The sequence below is a fragment of the Pistacia vera genome, unplaced genomic scaffold (genome assembly GCF_008641045.1).
Source record: "Pistacia vera cultivar Batoury unplaced genomic scaffold, PisVer_v2 Contig45, whole genome shotgun sequence".
Taxonomy (NCBI): domain Eukaryota; kingdom Viridiplantae; phylum Streptophyta; class Magnoliopsida; order Sapindales; family Anacardiaceae; genus Pistacia; species Pistacia vera.
This window is the reverse complement of record NW_022196279.1, coordinates 318,519-327,831: the sequence shown is the minus strand read 5'-3', so window position 1 is coordinate 327,831 and position 9,313 is coordinate 318,519. Positions and strand designations below refer to the sequence as shown.

The 9,313-nt window shown below is 33.4% G+C and overlaps 1 pseudogene; it reads left to right on the top strand.

The window, feature by feature from the left end:
• The first annotated feature begins 840 nt into the window (after window positions 1–840).
• LOC116144658 lies at window positions 841–6,417 on the top strand (annotated as a pseudogene).
• The last annotated feature ends 2,896 nt before the right edge of the window (window positions 6,418–9,313 follow it).

Sequence of the window (9,313 nt, the reverse complement as noted above, 5' to 3'; positions counted from 1 at the left end):
TCGTCAACGATGACCAGATATTGACTTTTGACTATATCTTTGGCTGTCACTGACGGCCAGATCTGGTCATAGATCTAGCATTTTTTTGCTAGATCCTTGGGTGTTTGGCCAGAATAGGCTATATCGGTACATACACATCAAATTCGACCGGTCGTGAGTCGTACACGTCAATTTTGGCGGTGTAGTCGAAATCTAACAATTATGGGTGGAGAGTGTTTTGTTATTTCATACAATTTTTATATATTGGGGTGTTTAGTAAATTAGCAACCTAAAGATATTTTTGTTTTTTAATTCCTTTGTTATTCTTCCCCAACTCTAAATATCAAGATAACTTGTTATTAATAACCGTTGTTCTGCTGCTAAGAATTCTATTGTAACTCAAAATGTATTTGCGTAATTACCCTCAAACCATTTATTTTGTTACTTAAGACTTAAAGCAACAATGATTTATAATAATTTTCGAAAACTGGAGAGAAATTGTGTCATTTACTGTGAAAAATATATAAAATATATTATTATTATTCTAGCCTACTTTTAAGTCATGTCTTCAAACAAAATCCAACTTGAGGACATTTTGTCATGTAACTCTTAAAAATATTTGTTCTACTTTTAAAGTCAAGTCTTTGAACACAAGTCCGAGTGGAGTCAACGGCCACGCACCTCAAAGGCGCGTAAATAACCGTTTTTTGTCAACCTTAAACCCCGTTCAAAAAGCATGACCCCCAATGAAGCACTTTGTTCTCAAATCGAAACCAAAACAAGAGAAAAGCAAAACGAAGAATCCAAAACAAAACCAAATAAAATCAAACAAAAGAGTGAGCAAAGCACCCCAAATCAATCATGAATCCGTTTAGATTGGCTGGCGACATGAACCCACCTCCTCAGCAGTGGTCCTTCTCCTCAAAATTCGTACAATGATCCTGTGCAGTTTTTTTTGCTTTCTGCCTTTGTTTGTTTGGTTTGGGTTTTGATTCCTTTTTTTGCGCTGTTCTCGGTTGACTATTTGACCCCATTTTTAGATCGCCATTTGCTGTTTTTGCTTGGCGTTTAATGAATTTATTGGTTTGTTGAAGAGTTGAATGTGGGTGTTTGGTTGATTTCCATGAGTTTTTTTTTTTTAGTTTCACCATTTTAAAGATGTTAAATACCATTCTGGAGAGCGTTTTTTAGCTTCATTTCTCAACTTTTTTCATTGTTGATAAGAATATGTATTGACAGGAGAGTGTGTATTTTTATGTTGGAACTTTTCTTCATCAGTAATTTTTTATTCTAATTTTTAATTGTCCTTATATGTAATTTCTGCTAAATTTTTGTTTCTATACTAGAGTTTAGAGGCTTTTAGTTTACATTTTGAGTTCTTCAGCCTACCTGATTTAAGAGCTTGTTTGTTCACTCTATGTAGTTAGAAGAATTAACTATAAACTTTAGTTTCCAAACTCTATAGACCTGTTCATAAGCTTTTGTTGTTTGTAGAATTAACGCTTGATTGAAGGTTGCTGGTCTTGTGCATTGTAGCATTTCAACCATAAATCGGTTCTCATTTTCAAAGCTATTCTTATTTTGGTTCTGTTATTATATTATTTGTATTTTTGCTTATTTTATTGAAGTAATTTCGTTATTCATAGGTTCTGGATAATTGTAATGTTCAACCTGCAACTAAAATCTTGTCACCTCAATAATCCATGTTCCACTTTTTGTCTTTTTTATTTTCTTGGAAATTGTTCAAGCATTAGTGCTTGAGGACTTTGTTAGCTTCGGACTGGAACTATAGGTTTTAGCTTAACATGTTCTCTAAATTCAATGTTTATCAATGTTGCCATCTTTTATAGTTTTAGGAGATATGTATGCAGTGGAAAATTAATGTGTGCATTATTTACTGAGCTCCCCATTAAATTTTGAGTTGCTTTTATATCAGAAAGCTAGAATTTTGATTGACTTATAATTATTTATTTTTTAGACTTAAGAGGGGATAGGTTTCTGGATGTCTAGATTTTGTTATTGTTTTCTTTGATGCTTCTTGAAAATTTGTATATTCTTTCATTTTTTGCGTAAGATCCAGATCCATAAAATTAGATCTCCTATTATTTTTCTTGTAATCTTCATGAAATGATGCACGTTTTTTTTTTTTTTTTTTTTTTTTTTTTTTTTTTTAATAAATTCATAGATTTTGAAAATATCTTGGCTATATTTTTTTCTCTGAGGTTCCTTACTTGTGTGCTTAACATATCTTTTATTTGCTCTAGGAATTTCACTTAAAACTCAGAACTCTATGTTGATAATTTTTGTCACTCGTTACCTTGATCTGTCACGAGGTACGTCTCATTCTACAACTCTGTAATGAAGCTAGTCTTTCTTGGAACTTCAATCGCTATTGTTTGGTATATGCGGTACCATAAAGTTGTGAAGCAAACATATAACAAGGATAAGACACCTTTAGACATTTTTCCTGATTCTCCCATGTTTGGTTTTGGCTTTGTTGATTCCCCATGATATAATACTATTGAGGTACGAAATTTTATTGTCTTTCTTCTTCATTTGTTTCTCATTCATGTATTTTTGGCTAAAGAAAATGACCTATTTAAACTATGAAAAAGTGAAACATTCTAATTGACAAATGCTACAACTTAATGTTGAAATTGACCCATGGTTAGACCATGGTAAAGCATTTGTATTTTTCTGTAGTCGATGCTGTTTTAATTCACTAGTCTGATTCACATTATCACATATGCTTGACCTTTCACATTTTATGCCACATTAAATTTTATACTGGATATTTCATTTTTAAGTGACTAGAATGTTTTTGGTCCCCTTTGGGAATTCAATTTCAGTGACTAACTTGCATATTTGCTACATATGGATATTACTACAAACATATAGAATACTAATATAATAGTCACCATAAAAGACTTAATGTGAAAGTGGTTGTCCCTCTAAAGCAATGGATCTTTCAAGTAAAAAATTGATGATGATTTTCACCTGTTCTGTCCTTTAGCTGATTTAAATTTTTTAAAATATTATATATCTCCATGTTGCTTTTATAGCTCGAATACCATTGTTTGATTTATAGAATAGAAAATAGAAAAAATTTATTGTTCTTTTTGAACAGGTAAAGTACAGAGAGCTATAGTATAGGAGCTTTTTCTTAGTCTTCTATTAATACAACAAGGAGCTTGTCATCTCCTATAGTTAGAAGGCACTTATTATCTCCTTTACAACGAAGGAGCTTATTATCTCGTTTCTGAATGAGCTTTAGTAATTGAGTTTTATCTAATCATGGATTAGAGTTTTTGTGTATTAGCTTTCTCTCATCCTAGATATTAGAATTGTTACAAATGAAGATGCACTAAACTATATGCAGACTTCACAATTTGGCTAACGTTTGATTTATCTTTTTCGCTGATACTTAAGCAATTTTTGTCTTCATATGATTGGTTGGCATGATAAGCTGTCAAATAATTACTACATGTGAGGTGCCATAGTTGTTTATCCAGCATGGTTACAACTGGTTTCTTTTGCTGCTCTTGGTGTATTCTTCATGATACAATATCTAGAATTTGCATAACTGCCTCAGCACTGTATGATTTCTTTATCTATCAGAATACAACTACTATATATCATGAATCCCACTGATTCATGTGGGTGGTATCCCGTGTAGTAATGTTCTGTTACTTTTGGTCCTCTATATAATCTGGAATTTGTAAAATAGTGTAGAGTCATCACAATACAGTAATTGATGTACTTTTGTTGCAAGTGTCGTCACTTGACTAAATATGAGCATTATGATATCATTGGATTCATTTCGATGGAAGATAAAAATCTTAGATTTGATGTGAAGTTCGTTATGTTTCATTTAATTTCTACTGTTTAAACTGAAATCGCATTTTTGCTATTCTAGGCAAGTTTTTTGTTGCTTAATAACTTTTAGTAGGACAGTCAGGTTTTGCTACTGTTCTAGTTGTTCAGTTTGCTTAGAAAAGAGTCTTAATAGTAAATAATTATTAATTTTCCATTTCTGGTAAAATTTGTCTTTTAGTCTATTCTTGTCATTATTTATTTGAAGCTATAGAACCCTTTAAATTGGGTTTTTGCATGAATCTATTCCTTTGCTTGAAAGTAAGATTCAACTACGGTTTCATAGTAAATTACCTTTTTACCTGGAAAAAGGATTTGATTCTGATGGAAGACTCACCCTGTTTGGACAGATTTTGTGGAGTTTCTCAATCTATCTTGAAGCTGTGGCAATCTTGCCGCAACTGGTGTTGCTGCAAAGGTCAAGCAATATTGACAACTTAACTGGAAACTATGTCTTCCTTCTGTGGTAAGCCATTTTATGTTCCCAAACAGCTTATTTCTTTCATCCTATCGATCATATTGTGCCATTTGCTCCAATAACTGTTGCAGTCCTCAAAACTGTATGTAGATGATTGTTTCTGTGATGTAGCTGTTTTGAGTATAACAAATCCTTAACAGAAACTGTTTCAACTTGGCCGCAGTTCCAGAACTAATCAATCAATCAAATGCCTTCACAGGCTACTCTATAAGTGTCAACGCCATCCAAATCTACAATGTATTCCAATTTTAAGCGCTGGAAATAAGTGTCTTGAAATTCTTTTGTGACTGACACCAAAATCTTCTATTACTAATTCCCAGATTTTCCTAAAAAATCCAAAACAAAAGATTTCCAAGAACCTTAGCTTGTCTCTGTATCCAAAAGATTGATATGGTCTGTGAAAATGAGTTGCGCTGGGCTGGAATAACCCAAAATGTTTTTACTGCCTGAATTATTTGAAACCACTTCTAATAAAATGTAATATGGAAAAATCTATTACTATTGTACAATGTAGTAAAGTTGGTCAATATATTCCTTATTCCTTTTGCACTTTCTTGTGTATGAGAAGTGGTTCTGGTTGTTATTACAGTTGTGATACTAAAGTGCTTTCTGTTGTTCTCAAACATGTTATGTTGACAAAAAATTATATTCATATCAGCGTTGCGGGAAGGGATCCCAAGATGGCGTGACCTAGATTGGTCGTAACCATTCATACCACAAGAAAGTGAATGGTCCATGGCAGGGTACTGGCATAAACAGTTTACTCTTGATGCTCCTTTTTTCTGCAGCAATAATTCATGTAATACGTAAGAGTAAAATTGGGTTTCTATATATTAAAAGAGAAATTAAGGTTGGAAAAAGAAGTTCATAGATTTCAAGTTTATAGTGAGTATTTACTGGCAGAATGTTTTAGAGTAGAAGGCTGAGACCGAGGTTAAGGAATTAGTTCCTCATGAATTGAAATGATGATGGTTCTATCGTTAATTAATTTTTCATTTTATGTATTGGTTGCAGCAACGTTTGTTGTCACTGTGTTTAGAATTAGTGTTAGTGCTGGTGCTAAATTAGGCCTTTTCTCAAAGATGATATTGTGTTTGGGTTATATCCAGTCGTGTATATTTTTGCAACTCTCCACATTCTGTATTTCATTTTAAACAACTTGATTCATCAAAGTTGTTATGGAATTAAATTGTACCATTTGTTTCGTACGAAGCTCATCTTACTTATTTACACAGTATACATGAATGTCTGCATGGCAATCTTCAAGACTTTTTTAGCCTATGATGTTTATCATTGGCATCTTTTCCCTCTTTTTTCTGGGTAAATTAGTTTTTACATTTGAAGAATTTTGTTCTACTTTTTACTGAATCCATCAATTTCGTCTGCTCCCTCTGGTTTCCTTTGATTAGATTACTGGTGTGACTGGTGATACATATTTTTTTGTTTTATTTCCTATATAGTGCTTACCGAGCTTATATATCCTCAACTGGTTTTATCGTTTCTTCACGGAGAACAAAATCAGATGGATACGTAAGTTTTTCTCTGCTGTTTATCTCGTCACTTGTGCTTCTGCTTGTGGGAGATCATTACTAACTAGCATGTTTGCCAAAATGCTGAAACAGCTTGGGTTTCAGGCCTGATTCAGACTGCCCTCTATGCTGACTTTTTCTACTACATTTTAAAAGTGTACATTTCCATGTTCCTTTTTTCATCTATATTCCAGGCTTTGCTTGTACTAATAGAAGCAATCATATTCGGAAAGAAAAAAATTAGATTGAATAGGAAGTGATTGGTTATTGGCTTCATTAAGAAGTGATCAATTGCTTCTGTATTTTGAGTCTTGCTAACATAGTTTTGCTTGCTTTTTAACGCAGCTGGAAGAACCGCGAGAACCTGAAGCTGCCTGCCTGAGTTGATAAAGTCTTTTTTTCGTTTAATGTTCTGCTAACAATAAGAAAGGTCACTCCCATGGCTCTGTTTTTAGATGATAGTATGATTTCCTAATTTCACATTGAGTACTCTTTCAAACGGCTTTAGCTATACTATGAGCACTGTACAAGTGCAGTTTACCCGTTTAACTTTTTTAACTTGCAAGTTTCATGCTACAATTTTAAACAAGTTTTATGTTAATGTATTAATACACCATTAATGTAGCAAAACTCTATACATGTCAATGATTTTGGCAAAGAAAAGAAAAACAATTATTAGTTTGGACTTCTATTCATTTATGTATCTCACTTATTTATAACAATTACCATTTCTTGTTAATATACGTAGTTGTTTTTTTTTCTTTTTCATTAGAATTAATGCATAATCAAATATATGTAACTTATTCATTCAAGCAAAGACGTTCTAATTACTATCATCACATAATTCAATTACCTATACTTCAAATTTCTGCGTATGTATATTTCATTTACCTTGTGTGAAATCGATTATACGAAAAACATTCACTGTTTGTTGATAAGTATTAAGCATTTCTTTTAGGGATTTTTGATACTTTCTTCAACGGTATTTGATTTCGGAGGATTCACATGCGTTTACTTCTCCACTTTTGTTTATAGCCCTACTGTGCTTTTGCCTCTCCATTTGCAAGAACTTGGCCCCTTTTTACTTGGCGAATTTGACAAGGGAATGGGATTCCCTTGTTCTGCAAAAGTAGGTGACTTTTGAATGCATTCCCATGTTCCCTATTCCAGATACTGCGAGGTGCCGTCCATATTCATTTGTCCTTAAAACAGAGGGATCGTTTATGTAATATGTCATGACCCAATTTTGGTAACATTGAGAGATTTGCATTCCTGGAACATCTTTAATGAAGCTTTTATACGATTTTCATAATCAACGTATATGTGAAGGATGGGGCATATGAAATCATAGCAACCTTCTTTTTTTTTTTAGGATGACAAGCCAAATAGTCAGACGACCACCAGTTGTTGAATCACTCCAATCAGTTTCGTTGATCTTTGCATACTTTTTACAACCAGTGGCAATGAAGCTATTGCGCTTATTTGTAAAGAAAGGTTGTGAGAGGCAGTAGAAGAGACTTTGCAGGTTATTCAAACCATTCATTGAAGATCCAATTCCAAAGGGATACCTTATTTGGGCTTTTGATTAATTAATTAATTCTGGCTGGCCTCCTTTTTCTTTGAGAATTGATATCATGGAGAGTTTTTAGGGAAATTCTCACTCAATCATACCCCTACAATATCATATCCCCTTAAACAATAAGTTTTTTGAAATAATGTTTGTTTAGAGTGAATAATATAGTTTACGCCGGTTTATTGTTTACTCTTGAATATGTGGATGCATTGTTGGATTATGCTCAAAATTGAAGAACAAAAATACATCTACCCACCAAAATTTATAAGGTTTTCATCTTAATTCTTTGGTGAATTAAGGAATATTTGTTATAATTTTATCTCCTCCAAAGCCATCTCTTATTTACTCTTTGCATCAACAAACGCTTGGGTTATTTTTCAGTCTCTCTCGTACCTATCTTTGCTCCCCCACTCAATACTTTCAAGACACAAATCAGATCCCTTCTTTTTTCTCTGCTCTCGCGTTCTCATATTTCTGGTTTACTCTGTAAAAAAAAAAAAAAAAAAAAAAAAATCTTCTTTCAGTGTTTTGTCCTCAGTCTCACTCCTCTTTTTTTTTGAGTTTGCATCATTGTTGTCTTGCTGTTATTTCGTATTTTCTTAACTTCTTTTTTTTTTTTTTTTTTGTGTGTTTTTAAATTTGAAAGTTTGCACCCTAGTTGTCCTGTTTTAAACTCTGTTAAAAAAAAAAAAAAAAAAAAAATAAGTGAAGGAAAAGTGTTGAAAATGGTTGAAATCGTGAGTATTGTTCTGGATGTTGTCAACTGCTTGGCTACTCCGATTGGCGTCATTTAAGTACTTGTACAACTACAATACCAATTTCAAAAATCTCGAAAAGAAGTTACGAAGTGCAGGTTAAGGTTACTGCTGCTGAAAGAAACTTGGAAGAGATCAACCAGAATGTTAAGGACTGGCAGACGATGTTGAGAAGACCATTACCGAAGCAGAGAAGTTGATTCAAGCAAAAGAAAAACACCCAAGATGTTTCAAGGGATTGTGCCCCAACTTGATCACCCGCTACAAACTCAGTAGGAAAGCACTCGGATTAAAGCGGGATGATATTGGTCCACTCTTGCAGCAAAAAGAATTCAATGAAGTTGCCCATCCTACTAATCCCACCAGAATCGGCTTAGATCTAAGGAGGTTATTTGGCTTTCGGATCAAGAAATCCACTGTGGAGAGGTATTTGTGCATTGAAGGATGAGAGTATCTACATGATGGTGTTTATTTGGGTGTGGGTGGTCTTGGGAAGACCACTCTTGTGCAGGAAGTTGGGAGGCAAGCGCCATGGAAGAACAGCTCTTTGATGACTGTTTTTCATAGAAGTAACAGAACTCCAAAAATAGAGACCATTCAACTAAAAATTCCTAAAATTAGGTCTCAAACTGGATAAGGAGAGTCATGTAGTAGATCAAGCAAATAATATATGCAGATTGAAGATGAGCAAGAATACTGAGAAGGATAAGAGCATATGAAGCTTCTTTTGATTCTAGTAATATCTGGGAAGATCTTGATTTAAAGACTGTGGGATCCTTCCAAAGATCATCGTGGTGGATGTAAACTACTGCTCACAACAAGAGCAGTGATGTGTTGGATACATGGGGTTCTACCAAAAATTTCTATATGGATACTTTAAAAGAAGAAGAACTTAGAGACTATCTCCAAAGTGGCAGGTAATTCAAGTATAGAATTTTCACTTTTCGTCATATATTATATTTTATTGATTTCAGAATTTCTTTTTACTCGCACTATAGTCTTGGCCCTTCTACAAATGTTATGGTTTGATGTGAATAAATAGAAACCTTGGGGTGCATTTGGTTTATTATTTTGGATAGGATTTTGGGAATAATATTGGGTAGTTGAGGGAGTATTACAAGGTAAA